Raw genomic sequence first — 15,101 nt, 5'->3', positions numbered from 1 at the left:
TATCACGTTGATTGATTTGCGGATGTTGAACCAGCCTTGCAGCCCAGGCATAAATCCCACTTGGTCATGGTGAATAATTCTTTTAATGTACTGTTGGATCCTATTGGCTAGTATTTTGGGGAGAATTTTTGCATCCATGTTCATCAAGGATATTGGTCTGTAATTCTCTTTTTTGATGGGGTCTTTGTCTGGTTTTGGGATCAAGGTAATGCTGGCCTCATAAAATGAGTTTGGAAGTTTCCCTTCCATTTCTATTTTTTGGAACAGTTTCAGGAGAATAGGTATTAATTCTTCTTGAAATGTCTGATAGAATTCCCCTGGGAAGCCGTCTGGCCCTGGGCTTTTGTTTCTTGGGAGATTTTTGATGACTGTTTCAATTTCCTTAGTGGTTATAGGTCTGTTCAGGTTTTCTATTTCTTCCTGGTTCAATTTTGGTAGTTGATACATCTCTAGGAATGCAGCCATTTCTTCCAGGTTATCTAATTTGCTGGCATAGAGTTGCTCATAATATGTTCTTATAATTGTTTGTATTTCTTTGGTGTTGGTTGTGATCTCTCCTCTTTCATTCATGATTTTGTTGATTTGGGTCATTTCTCTTTTCTTTTTGATCAGTCTGGCCAGGGGTTTATCAATCTTGTTAATTCTTTCAAAGAACCAGCTCCTAGTTTCGTTGATCTGGTCTACTGTTCTTTTGGTTTCTATTTCATTGATTTCTGCTCTGATCTTTATGATTTCTCTTCTCCTGCTGGGTTTAGGCTTTATTTGCTGTTCTTTCTCCAGCTCCTTTAGGTGTAGGGTTAGGTTGTGTATTTGAGATCTTTCTTGTTTCTGGAGAAAGGCTTGTATTGCTATATACTTTCCTCTCAGGACTGCCTTTGCTGTATCCCAAAGATTTTGAACAGTTGTGTTTTCATTTTCTTTGGTTTCCATGAATTTTTTTAATTCTTCTTTAATTTCTTGGTTGACCCATTCATTCTTCAGTAGGATGCTCTTTAGCCTCCATGTATTTGAGTTCTTTCCGACTTTCCTCTTGTGGTTGAGTTCTAGTTTCAAAGGATTGTGGTCTGAAAATATGCAGGGAATGATCCCAATCTTTTGGTACCGGTTCAGACCTGATTTGTGACCTAGAATGTGATCAATTCTGGAGAATGTTCCATGGGCACTAGAGAAGAATGTGTATTCCGTTGCTTTGGGATGGAATGTTCTGAATATGTCTGCGAAGTCCATTTGGTCCAGTGTGTCATTTAAAGTCTTTATTTCCTTGTTGATCTTTTGCTTAGATGATCTGTCCATTTCAGTCAGGGGGGTGTTAAAGTCCCCCACTATTATTGTATTGTTGTCAATGTGTTTCTTTGCTTTTGTTATTAATTGCCTTATATAATTAGCTGCTCCCATGTTCGGGGCATAGATATTTACAATTGTTAGATCTTCTTGTTGGATAGACCCTTTAAGTAGGATATAGTGTCCTTCCTCATCTCTTATTACAGTCTTTGTTTTAAAATCTAGTTTGTCTGATATAAGGATTGCCACCCCAGCTTTCTTTTGGTGTCCATTAGCATGGTAAATGGTTTTCCACCCCCTCACTTTCAAACTGGGGGTGTCTTTGGGTCTAAAATGAGTCTCTTGCAGACAGCATATTGATGGGTCTTGTTTTTTAATCCAATCTGATAGTGTGTCTTTTGATTGGGGCATTGAGCCCATTTACATTCAGGGTAACTATTGAAAGGTATGAATTTAGTGCCATTGTATTACCTGTAAGGTGACTGTTAACTGTCTGTTGTCTGTGTTCGTTTCTGCTCTTTGCTGCTTTTAGGTTCTCTCTTTGCTTAGAGGACCCCTCTCAATATTTCTTGGAGGGCTGGTTTCGTGTTTGCAAATTCCTTTAGTTTTTGTTTGTTCTGGAAGCTTTTTATCTCTCCTTCTATTTTCAATGATAGCCTAGCTGGATATAGTATTCTTGGCTGCATATTTTTCTCGTTTAGTGCTCTGAAGATATCTTGCCAGTCCTTTCTGGCCTGCCACGTCTCTGTGGATAGGTCTGTTGCCAATCTAATGTTTCTACCATTGTAGGTTACATATCTCTTCTCCCGAGCTGCTTTCAGGATTTTTTCTTTGTCTCTGAGACTCGTAAGTTTTACTATTAGATGTCGGGGTGTTGACCTATTACTATTGATTTTGAGAGGGGTTCTCTGTGCCTCCTGGATTTTAATGCCTGTTTCCTTCCTCACATTAGGGAAGTTCTCTGCTGTAATTTGCTCCAATATACCTTCTGCCCCTCTCTCTCTCTCTTCTTCTTCTGAGATCCCAATTATTCTAATGTTGTTTCGTCTTATCGTATCACTTATCTCTCGAATTCTGCCCTCGTGATCCTGTAATTGTTTCTCTCTCTTTTTCTCAGCCTCTTTATTTTCCATCATTTGGTCTTCTATATCACTGATTCTCTCTTCTGCCTCATTTATCCTAGCAGTTAGTGTCCCCATTTTGGATTGCACCTCATCAATAGCCTTTTTGATTTCGATTTGGTTAGATTTTACTTCTTTTATTTCTCCAGAAAGGGTTTCTCTAATAACTTCCACGCTTTTTTCAAGCCCAGCTAGTATCTTTAAAGTCATGATTCTGAACTCTAGGTCCGACATCGTACTAATGTCCGTATTGAGTAGGTCCCTGGCTGACGGTACTACCTCTTGTTCTTTTTGCTGAGGTGATTTCTTTCGTCTTGTCATTTTGTCCAGAGGAGAATAGATGAATGAGAGAACAAAATGCTAACAGGTTTACAACGTCCCCAGCAAATATACTGTATACAAATCAGAAAAGACCTGAAACCAGGGGAAAAGAAAGGGAAAGAAAGAAAAAAGAAAGATAAAAAAAAAAGGGAAAAAAAGGATAAAAACAAAAACAGAACAATACAAAAAAAAGCAGAATGTGATCAAATATGATCAGGCTAGTGCATAGATCAGTGCCACACACTAGATTTTGGGCGTATTTTGGTCTGTTAGAAAAAAGTGCCTCCTAAAATTTTAAAGGAAGAAAGACATATATGTACAAAATAAGGGTTGATACAATGAAGGGATGGAAGATGACTGTAAAGATGAAAATTTTAAAAGATTTTATAAAAGGGCTTGGTAAGATAAGTTGTTTTAAAAAAGAAAGAAGATTTAAGAGAAAAAAAAAAAGGAAAAAGGGACAGAATGTGATCAGGCAGGAGACTAGAACAAAGCCATACACTAGTGATTTAGGGTATATTTTGATCTGTTAGAAGAAACTGTACCCCAAAATTTTAAAGAGAGAACAACTTATATATATATTCCAAAAATAAGGATAACTACTATGAAGGGATAAAATATGACTCTAAAAATGAAAAATAAAAAATGTTTTTTTTTTTTTTTTAAAAAGGGATTGATAAGATGTTGGTTGAAAAAGGGAACAAGAAAAATAAAAAAAACAGTCAACAAAAATTAACTTTGATGAAATAATGGATCATGGTAAAAAAAAAAAAAAAAAAGCCATGAATCTATGTGCAGTATTCCCCTAGCGCTGGAGTTCTCCCATTCTCCTTGTTCGATCAACTTGGTCTTGGCTTGCTGGCTGTTTGTGCTGATCTTCGGGGGGAGGGGCCTGTTGCTGTGGTTTCCAAATGTCTTTGCCGGAGGCGGAATTGCCCCGCCCTTTTCGGTCCGGGCTAAGGAAGCTGCTCCGGTTTGCTCTCAGGAGCTTCTGTTCCCTGCAAGCTCTCAGTACAGCTTTGGAGGACCAGGGCAGAAATAGCGGCCTCCCAATCTCCACCCGGAGGAGCTGAGAACTCGGGGCCCCGCTCCTCAGTGTGTCCCCAGAGAAAAGCAGTCACTCCCGTGTCCCCGGTCTCCGGCCGCACTCCGTGCTCTCCCGGCCTGTGATCGAGCGTTGCTATCTCTGGCACCCGACCCCGCACGGAGTCTCCAAACCCAGCAGATCCCTGCAGTGCGTTCCCGCACCGCTCCTCCCCGCGAAGGAAGGGGAGTCTCCCCGGATCTGCTGCTTGTTGGGTCCCTGCTGGGGGAGCCGTGCCCCGACTGGGCCGCAGATCACAGTTTATGGCAACCCCGACTGAGAGCCCGCGACTCTGCTCCGTCTCTGCAGCCGGCTTCCCCGCTCTGATACCTGGGAGCTCTGGCGCACTCAGGCACCCCCGGTCTCTCCGTGACCCCAAGGGTCCTGAGACCCCTCTGTCCCGGGGGGATTCCACCTCCCGCTTAGCCACTGCAGCGACGTCCCTCCGCCGAGCCAACTTCTAAAAGGTCCGATTTTGTGCTCCACGCCTCTATCACTTGCCAGAAGCGGCCGGCGGAGGCCCCTCCCCCGCCGTCTATCCTCCCGAATATCGCTTCGGATTCACTTCTCCGCACGTCCTACCTTCCAGTAAGTGGTCGCTTCTCTGTTCAGAGAGTTGTTGCTACTCTCCTGTTCGATCTCCTGTTGAGTTCGTAGGTTTTCAGAATGGTTTGATCCCTATTCAGCTGAATTCCTGAGACCAGACGAAATCTAGGTCTCCTACTCCTCCGCCATCTTGCTCCGCCCCCAGAGCTAGTGTCTTTAATACTTTCATTTAAGTTTCATTTTTGCCATATTTTAGAAATTTTTATGATTTGTTTTTCTCAAGTGCTTCCTCAAAACATCTGACTTGACTCTTTCAACCTCAGCACCTGTACAAATGTGTTACCCAGCTCCACCTTCCTGCCTTCTATCAAGACCCACCATAAACCCTACCAAACTTCCATGACACCATCTGACCATCCAGGTTAAAAATGATCACTTTTTCTTTAGTTTTTTTTTAATTTTAATATGTTATGTTAATCACCATACATTACATCATTAGTTTTTGATGCAGTGTTCCATGATTCATTGTTTGCATATAACACCCAGTGCTCCATTCAATACATGCCCTCTTTAATACCCATCACCAAGCTAACCCATCCCCCACCCCTCTCCCCTCTAGAACCCTCAATTTGTTTCTCAGAGTCCATAGTCTCTCATGGTTTGTCTCCCCCTCCAATTCCCCCCCCATCGTTTTACCCTTCTTACTATCTTCTTCTTCTTTTTTTTTTTTTTTAACATATAATGTATTATTTGTTTCAGAGGTACAGGTCTGTAATTCAACAATCTTAAATAATTCACAGCACTCCCCATAGCACATACCCTCCTCAATGTCTATCACCCAGCCACCCCATCCCTCCCACTTTTTACTTTTAACTCCCAAGCTACTAACCATGGCCTGTTTGAGATACTTGATGTCAGTCAGAATTTGAATTCCATATTTTCCACTTTGTAACCATGGAAATTTTTTTTAATTTCTCTGAGGCACACTTTTCTTACTTATCAAAAGGAAATAATAATTGCACTTACCTTCTAAAATAATCATAGAAATAATGAGATTATACTTACACATTTCCCAGGGTGATTTCCCACATAGAACAGATGCTCATTCAATTTCAATTTTTTCCTTCACCTTCTTCTACCCTTGCATTCATGCTCAGCAATCAATCCTTATGTTAGCATGTGAGCATGCTATATGTAACTAGAAAATGTGAGCATTTTCTAGTTACTTTTAAATGTTATTTGTTCTGTTATCAGTCCATTTATTGTTCCTTTATTAATAAAAAGTTGTATTTTATTTGGAAAAGCAAATGTAAAGCTGTTAGTGAATGATAAATCCATGCAAAATACATGGAATAAAAACTTCATTAGAGACCCTCATTCTTTCTTCCCCTGAAGCAGCTAATGAAGTAATCCATGTTAATAAGTTAGTGTATACTTTTCCAACTTTCTCCAAACACATACACATAAAATTACACACATCTAGGACATCTGTTGTTTTTTTTTTTGTTTCTTTTTTACAACTGGCTTTCCTCACTTTTATGAACATTATTATAGAACAATAGATATTAATCTAGATATGTTTTTAATAATTTCCTAATACTTTATGTATTTATGTCCATTCATTTACTCCTGTGCCTTTAATAAGCACTTATTTTCTCCATCTGTGGCACTTCTAATTGTATAAAGAAGAGCTGGTTCCTACTTTTTTCATTGTTAACATAGTCCCAATTTTCTCTCCCTCCTTTAAGGGATGAGTTATGATTGCTCAAAGTTAACAGTATCTACTCATTTCTCCGTTATTAGTGCTTGGTCCATGGATAAGCATGTGGTTAGGTTCTTTGCAGTGGAACTTAAGGAGAGGTATACTGGGTATTTACTTCCCTTCTCAGATTAAAACACCATAAATTTGGGTCAAGGGACAGTTTTGGCCCCGTCCCTTCTGTACTACTTAGGATGACATTATTTGTGACTTATGACCATGAGGAAATGACTGAGTTAATTCTAGAAACCCCAGATGAGACATCAGTGAACTACTAAATCAACCATGACACCACCATGCTTTAAACTTTTACTAATTAAGCAATAAATATGCTTAGGATTTAAAATTCTGTTAATAGAGCAGTCTCCTATTGTCAACAAAAGCCTTCTAAGGGATACACATATAGTAGGAAGTTGTAAGTGTTAATATTTTCATTGCTCAATTGAATACATGAAACTTACATAGGAAAATCTGGTGAGATTTGCCTTCTTCATACGAAGTTACCAATCAACCTTTTATCAGTCTTTGGAGACCAATGACTTAGGTAACATATTAGTCTGGTGGAGCTATAATTCACAGATCTGTCATTTCATACAGTCTGTTTACAGACCTAAATAGAGATTAAGCCTCCAAACAAAGGCTGACACTTGATGCTGCATGTATGCTGTTGACAAAGTGGTTCTGGAAATCTATTAGTACACTAGATTGTTATTTTAAAATATTAGTGTATTATGCCTTAAGGCATGCTTTAATTGGCTCTTCTTTCTCATTAACCAGGTTTGAGGTCCATCTTTCCTGAGGATCTTAATGGAAGATGATAATGGCAATGTGAGATGTCACTGACTTTTAAGTGTTTTTTTTTTCTTTTAGGAAGAACCTTATGCAAAGTAATCCTGGGGATATGGTCACTGCATAATAAAGAAAGATGAGTGATGACACTTTCACTCTTGATATTTAATTTGTTTAGTTCCCCACCCTCCCCTCACTCTGGCTTCAGGAACTTCCCAATAATGAAATTTAAAATTCTCACACTGCTTCTGTTTTTTTTTCTCTGAAGGTATTTTTCTCTCTAGGCATATATATATTATTCTTTTAGAGGTAGAATCTGTATCACACCCTTTGAAGTGAACCTCCACAGTGCATTGCACTACTGAAGCCAAATGTTTTAGGGTAGTTGATGGGAATTCATGTCACCAAGGCTAGGAGGCACTCATGGGATATGACCTCTTGCAAGATGCATTGTGAGTGAAGCTCCCTGGGTCTTTCAGGAATTACAGATAGGACATATATTGTTCTAGAACCCCCAGTGAGAGAGTTGAAGCATCCCCATTATGCACAATGGGGAAGAATCATGAAAAATAAGTGAAAGTAAAAGTCAGGGAAAGAAGATTTTGGCAACCAGTTCTCTTTTCTCTTTCTGTAAGTGGTAATGCCATAAAAAAAATGGCATCTGTAAATGTTGAAGAAGAAAGGAAGAAATAACTGGAAATTTTTGCCATTTTTGAAGAATAGGAGATTAATTTCCTGATTTTTTTTTATTTCTAGACCATGGGTCTTTAGCTATATTAATTAATTCATCCATTTCTTCTTTTTTAAGATTTTATTTATTTATTTGAGAGAGAGAGAGCATGAGTGGGGCAAAGGAAGAAGCAGGCTCTCCACTGAGCAGGGAGCCCAATGTGGGTCTCAATTCAGGGACTCCAAGATCATGACCTGAGCCCAAGGCAGACCCTTAACTGACCTAGCCACCCAGGTGCCCCATCTTTATTAATTGTTCTTTTGTTCTTTCACTTTAAGCAAAGCTGGGGGGGGTTATATCATCATTCTGGAAAAAAATGAGGCACATTTTTTTGTCCTTAAGGAATTTGCAACATACTATTAATGAAATATTCAAATCAAATATTAACAACTCTTAGTGCTTATTTTGGCAAGGATGTTATGGTATATGCTAAGGATATAAATAGGTATAAGTAACAGTCCTTTTTTAAATTTCTTCAATGCTTTATTCAACAATTATTTCTTGACCATCTTATGACAAGCTTGTGCCAGATACTTGGATAAAGTGTTGAATTCAAAACCAGACGGTTAATAGAGCTTGCAGGAAAGGGGGTATTACTGATAACTTGATGGGAATATGTGGAGGAAATTTAAAAAGCAGGGAAGCATTTTTAGGCAGGAGAAATTATCTCAGCAAAACCAAAGAACTGGGAACAAACTGGTCCTGTACTGGCAAATATAAATTGAAGAGTTTGAAAGGTACATGCTGAATCTGGGGAGAATATTTGGAACAGTAACAGGGCACCACACCCTGGTTTCTTCTGTTTGATGTGGAAGTGATCATTGAAGGAATTCAACTCTGAGTGATCTTTCCAGATGGGTATTGGCTTGGTGGGAGGGCATTCTTAAAAATTAAGGTGAAAGAAATTTCTTTAAAGGGGTGAAAACTGGGGTGTCTGGGTAGCACAGTCAGTTAGGAGTCTGACTCTTGGTTTCAGCTCAGGTCACGATCTCATGGTCCTGAGATTGAGCCCTGCGTTGGACTCTGCACTCAGTGCGGAGTCTGCCTAACATTCTCTTTCTGTCTGCCTGTGCCCCTCCCCCGTTCTCTCCTTCTCTAAAATAAATAAACAAATCTTTAAAAAGAAGAGGGAGAAAACATAAATTTGCTTCCTCATTATTTATTGTAAAGACATTTAAGGGATGCACAATGTGCCAGACACAGAGTATACAGATATGAATAAGATAACCCTCTCCCCTTTCTTCAGGAGGTGATAGTCTACTGAGAGAGTATGACCATCTGGTGTGAGTAGGAACCACAAAGACAAATTAAAGGGAGGAGCCACAAGTTGATAGGCCTGTATCATCAGTATGGTTGTTTCTGGGGGGTTCACTATCAAAATATTTAATGAGATGAGATTGTGTATGATATAAGCAAGCCTCAGCAAACTACAGCTGGTGGATCAAATCCAGCCCACCGCCTGTTTTTTGTTGGCCCTTGAGCTGAGAATATTTTTTACATTTTTAAAGAGTTGCAAAAATTTCTAAAGAAGGATAATTTTTCACAACACCAAAATTATATGATAGTCAAATTTCAGTGTCAGTGAGGTTTCATTGAAACCTCATTTGTTTATGTGTTACCCATGGTGACTTTGGCATTAAAACAGCAGAGTTGAGTAATTATGACAGGCTCTATGGCCTGTAAAACTCAAAAAACTTACCATCAGGCCATTATAGAAAATGTTCATGTGTTTCTGATAGACAGTCATCATCAGCTCACTGGTTCTGTCCCAAGTCTCAGGGATGACTGCGCCCAGACAAGGGTGGGGCAGAGGCACTGTGTCCCAGGCCTCTAGGCTGCCTGTCATGCATCCTGGCCACAGTTCTAGCTGCTACTCTTCATTGTTGGTCTCCTGCTTGGTCACTCACTCAGACTGAAGCCCGTGTGATCTTGGCCCTCTGGAGCTGACTTTTCACTATTCAAATGAAAGGCAAATTCTTACCCATCTGTTACGTGTTTCTTTTCAGGGAGGCTTTAGAATCAATGCACTACAAGTTGAAGGAAAGAGCTATTTTGCTTTAGGTATCCCACTTAGGCACAGCTCCTTCGTCCCCAGTGTGCTCACATAATTGGGGGTGACGATATGGAGCCAATGGAGGTGAATAAACAAAGCTGCACCATTCTCTTCCAGAACCACTATGATCATTCAAATTACATGTTCTGTTTCTGAATCCAGCTTATTATTCTAAACTCTTTTATTTGTTAATTTCTCCCTCAGATCAGACCCTTTTTTATTTTTTATAAAGATTTTATTTTATTTATTTGACAGAGAGAGACACAGCGAGAGAGGGAACATAAGCAGGGGGAGTGGGAGAGGGAGAAGCAGGCTTCCCACAGAGCAGGGAGCCTGATGCGGGGCTCGATCCCAGAACCCTGAGATCATGACCTGAGCCGAAGACAGACACTTAACCATCTGAGCCACCCAGGTGCCCCCAGATTTTGAAAATTAAAAAATAAAAGTGATAGAAAAACAAAGACTGAATTTCCTTTCAAAAATAAAAAAAAAAAAATCCTCCTCAAAAATAGAAGAAAATTGAGTGTGATTTTTCTAAGGAAAGGAAAGTGGAACATGTTCCATGGGCAGATATTTGCTCCAATAAAGGTCAAAGTAATCTATGACCAGGCTGGCCCTTTCAGTAGGAGTTTATATTTGAAAAGATACTTGATAGTGATAACCCTTTTCTTAGAGACACAATTGTGCTTAGCAAAATTTAGTCAAGCACTGGCTAAATTAATATAGCTTGACACCAATAATAAATTGCACAAATTCCTGTGAGTTCCATCACTCTCATTTTGTATTAAATGTCATCCTGTTAGATGAGGTATGGGTGGATGGTGCGCAATGATGGAGAGTGGGAGATGGGTGTCCACTAGGACATTCTGTTAAGGGACATCTCAACTATCGAGGTCGGATCTTTGGAAATTATATCTTCTTCCCTGTGCTTAACAAGCATATGGCAAAGGCTACTTTGGTTTCATTATCCTGCCCATTTTTTCTTGTTTAGATTCCGTATGTTACAAATGAGGATTTACTTCCATTCCCATGTTTCTACTCTCTGTCTCTTGTTACCTACTATTACATTCCAAATCAATGTGAAGTTTTTACTATTTGAAACATTAGTCTCCTAAGGATTATTGCTGTGAGGGGAAAATGTCCTTATAGTAGTTGGAACTGTACCACGTCTCTGCTGCGCTGTCAGAACTGAAGGAAAGGTATATTAAAAATATATGTGCCTTTTAACCAGTGCCATTATAGTAAGAGAAGAGAGGCAGATGCCCTGCATCTAACTCCCCCTGGGTGAGTAAGCAACTTGTAAAAAGTTTCTGGGTTCATTCAAAAGAAACGAGGTTTCTTGGGGACAACAGGGAGGCCACCAACAGTGCCAGTGCTGGGCTAGACAGCATTTGGGGGCTTTATAGACAGTGTATTTTATTTTTCACATTTAAAAGATTTTTTTTTTTTTATTTGAGAGAGAGAGAATGAGAGATAGAGAGCACGAGAGGGAAGAGGGTCAGAGGGAGAAGCAGACTCCCTGCTGAGCAGGGAGCCCGATGTGGGACTCGATCCCGGGACTCCAGAATCATGACCTGAGCTGAAGGCAGTCGCTTAACCAACTGAGCCACCCAGGCGCCCTATTTTTCACATTTAATCTACTTGATGAGGAAGGTACTGTTAGCTACATACTTTTTTGTGTCTGACGTTCAAAGAAAGATGTAGGTGACTTGCCCAGGGTTGTATAGCTTTTGAAAACCTAAGGCAAGAGTTTGTCTGAGCCCAAAGTCAACCTGTTTTCCTTCACACAGCCCTTAAGTTTTGCCTGGTACTTGACCAAAGATGAGCAGTGCATGGCCAAGCCCTCAGTAAATAAGTGAGTACAAGACATAAAAAGTATGGCTCAGAGAATATAGTCAATAAGATTGTAATAACATTGGTGACAGATGGTAACTACACTTATTGTGAGGAGCATGAAATAATGTATGGAATTGTTGAATCATTATATTGTATACCTGAAACTAATATAACCCTGTATGTTAATTATACTGACCTTAGGAAAAGTGACACCAGAAAGTTTGGGCTGTCTTTCTTCCATGTGAAGAAACTATGAGAAGGTGGCTTCCTATAATCCAGGAACACAGCTCTCCCCAGAACCTGACCATGCTGGCACCTTGCTCTTGCTCTTCCCAGTCTCAAAAGTTGTGAGAAACAAAATTTCTGTTGTGTAAGCCACCCAGTCTATGGTATTTTACTAGGGCATCCAGAGCACACCAAGACTGATTTTGCTACAGGGAAGTGGGGTGTTGTAACAAATCCTGGCTATGTGGAAGCAGCTTTAGAATTGAGTATTGGGCAGAAGCTCAAAGCCTTTTGAGGTGCATGCCAGAAATACAGACATAAAGAATGATTGTAATGAGGTATCAGATGTAAATGAGAAGCATGCTATTGAAAATTGGAAGAAAGGCAATCCTTGTGGTAAAGGCCATGGCTGAACCATTTTTAGTGTCTTGTGGATGGTAGAACTTATAAGCAATGGAATCAGATATTTAGTTGAGGATTTTTTTTAAAGATTTTATTTATTTATTTGACAGACAGAATGAGAGAGCACAAGCAGTGGGAGCAGCAGAGGAAGAGGGAGAAGCAGGCTCCCCGCTCAGCTCCCTGCTCCCCCTGTGTGGGCCTCAATCCGATGCGGGGCTCAATCCAATGTGGGGCTCAATCCCAGAACCTTGGGATCATGACCTGGTTGAAGACAAACACTTAAACGACAGCCACCCAGGAACCCTGTGGATATTTCTAAACAAAGTGTTGAGAGAGTGGCTTTGCCCCTCCTGATTGCTTTTAGCAAAATACAAAAGATGAATTGAGGGAAAAAAAATTGTTAAGAAAAAAGGAACCAGGAGATTTAGAAAACTCTGAGCCTATCCAAACAGGAAAAACTAAGAAATCTTGTTCTGAAGAGAATACTAAGTGTGTGACTGAACAATCATTTGATCTAGAGACCTTGAGTTTAATTAGCCATCTCAACAGAAGCCAGGAATAGAGGTGGGATCATACCAGCAGAGACAGAGCCAGTGTGAACTAAAGAGGACATGGGAGGTGGGATGGAATAAAGAAAAACCACTAGACTTCTCAGATTCTACAGTATGGAACCATAGAACTATTTGAACATGCACTATCCTCTGAGAAAAAGAAAGAAAGACCCCAAGAGTGCTGCCAATATTTCCACAGACCCCAAGTGCACAGGCCTGGGACAAGGCTGCCTCTGCCTGGGCTTCAAAGGGGGAGGCTGCTGCCCAGCATGTTCACTTCACAGATGTCTATGACGAGTTACTGCAGCAAATGTCACCGGGCCGAGAAGAGGGGCCAATCACTCTTCCTGCTCCTGAATTTCTAAGAGGCCTAAGTGACCACCTCACTGGTTCCATCAGAGCTCAATCTTAATTATCTCTTTTGCCTTCGGATAAAAGCATTATTTTGGCATTTCTGTCTGTTGAATTCAACTCTACTTTTCAGAATTGTATGTTTAGAACAGTATAAACAACTTGGGAGTGCAGTGGTGTTTACAATTAATTGATAACAGACAGTTACAGATTTCTTTGTTCCTTCTTCACTCCCACTGCTTCACTTAACTAGCCAATTTATCTATTTTCATACCTTTGAGGTGTGGTGAGGTAGGGGAGACTAACAAGGCCTGAATTCTCTCGTTAGCAAGTAAAGACAGTTTGAGACCATTGGAGCTGACAGATATTGATTTATTCATTCATCCAATGTGAATGTATCAAAGGACCACTCTGTGCTATGCCTTGGTCATGCGTTGGTGAACAAGACTGAGAAGACCACACCCACAGGGAGTCTATATGATAGGGCAGACAGAAAGTAAACAGGCACATAAACCAAAATTTAAATAATTTCACATAGTGAACAGTGCTTAGGAAGGGCAAAGCAAGATTGTGGGTAAGTAAGAACAGAGGTCATATTGAAGAAGAAGGGGAAAATGGTGAGTATTGCTTTAGGAAAGCCTCTTTGGGGAAATTTATGACATTTGCACTGAAGCCTGAATGGTGAGCAGTCCATCAGAGTGTTGGGAAAAAGTGCAAACCAGGCTAAAGCAACAACAAGTATGACAGCCATGAAGGAAGAATGCTTTTTTCAAATCTGAGAAAGGAAAAGGATGTGTGGCTTTAGTGGGATGAACACTGGGTGAGACTCAGTGAATGAGCCAGAAGGGAGCAGGGGCTTATTTAGGAAAAAAAACAAAAAAAAAAACAAAAAAAACCCAAAAAACAGTAAGGAACTATGCAACAGGAGGGGAAGACCTTTTTCTTTATTCTTCAAAGCCACTCAGTATGGGAATCTGAGATCCCAGTCAATCTGTTGCCATTGCCCCTCCTGCACACACTGTGAAGTTTACACTGACCTGGAATAAGTTAAAACAAGAACAGTTGTCTGCACCTCAAAGCCCTGGGGTTGCCTCTCCATCCTGGTCCGTTCTATATGCAACATGGTCTTCCAGGCTCGTGGGAGAGTAGACTTTATCGACCTGCTATTCAGTGGGGCCTCCTTTGTGTCTTTGCTAATTATCCTAGGTATGAAATCATTTCTTCTCTACTTATCCCTCAGCTGAAATGTGAGTTCTTGTATAAAATCTACCCCAACCTCCAGAATAGAATCAGTTTCTGAGTTTCCACGTTATCATTTCATATTTCCTTGATTAATATCACTGCACTTATTTTTCTTATTATCACAACATCTTTATCTTTGTTCTGTGTTAATTATGAAGTCCAGGAATCATGAGGCTTTATGATGCTAGCGTCATTTCCCCCAGTACCTCCAAAAAACCTCCTTTGAACCCTCCAGATGGCAGGAATAACCACATTTGCAACTACCTAACGGAGAACTTGACAAACAGTACTGCATTTTGCTGATCTGTTGTTCTCGTCTCTACTCATCTCAGAGAACTGAACACAGAGCCTGTGTCTTACCCATATTTATATACTTACAGCTGAGCCCAATTCTTTATACCATGTAAATGCTGAATAAATAATGAATAAATAAATAGAGGTTAGGGGTTTAACAAAACTTGATTGACTGAATTTAGTTTAGAAATTCAGTTAACATAAAAAAAGAAGTATTTTTGAATACTAAGTTTATACAGATAAAATTAACTAGGTATTGAAAGTTGGAAATATTAATTAATTTCTTCTTACTTTGTACAACAGGCTATTGGAGAAAATTGTAGTATCTCTTCCTTAAAAGCTCTTAAAAATAAGAATATTCTTAGGATTTGATCCCACCAATAAAATGAGATTTAGCTTGAAAAATATTATCTAGATCTTAATTTTATGTCTGTAAAAATAAAACAAATAAAATACATAAACAAATAAATAATAAATAAGTAAAAATAAAATTGGCAGTGCTAAAATATTTATTAT

General features: G+C 39.7%; 1 pseudogene; it reads right to left on the bottom strand.

Annotated features, from left to right (window-relative positions):
• Positions 1-9,477, bottom strand: part of LOC112811389 (epithelial membrane protein 3-like) — a 185,782-nt pseudogene extending 176,305 nt beyond the window's left edge.
• Positions 9,478-15,101: the final 5,624 nt, after the last annotated feature.

This window comes from Callorhinus ursinus, unplaced genomic scaffold, assembly GCF_003265705.2.
Source record: "Callorhinus ursinus isolate GAN/ISIS: 27379988/994484 unplaced genomic scaffold, GSC_fseal_2.0 scaffold2, whole genome shotgun sequence".
NCBI lineage: Eukaryota > Metazoa > Chordata > Mammalia > Carnivora > Otariidae > Callorhinus > Callorhinus ursinus.
The sequence above is the reverse complement of the archived record's forward strand: the minus strand, read 5'-3'. Positions and strand labels throughout refer to the sequence as shown.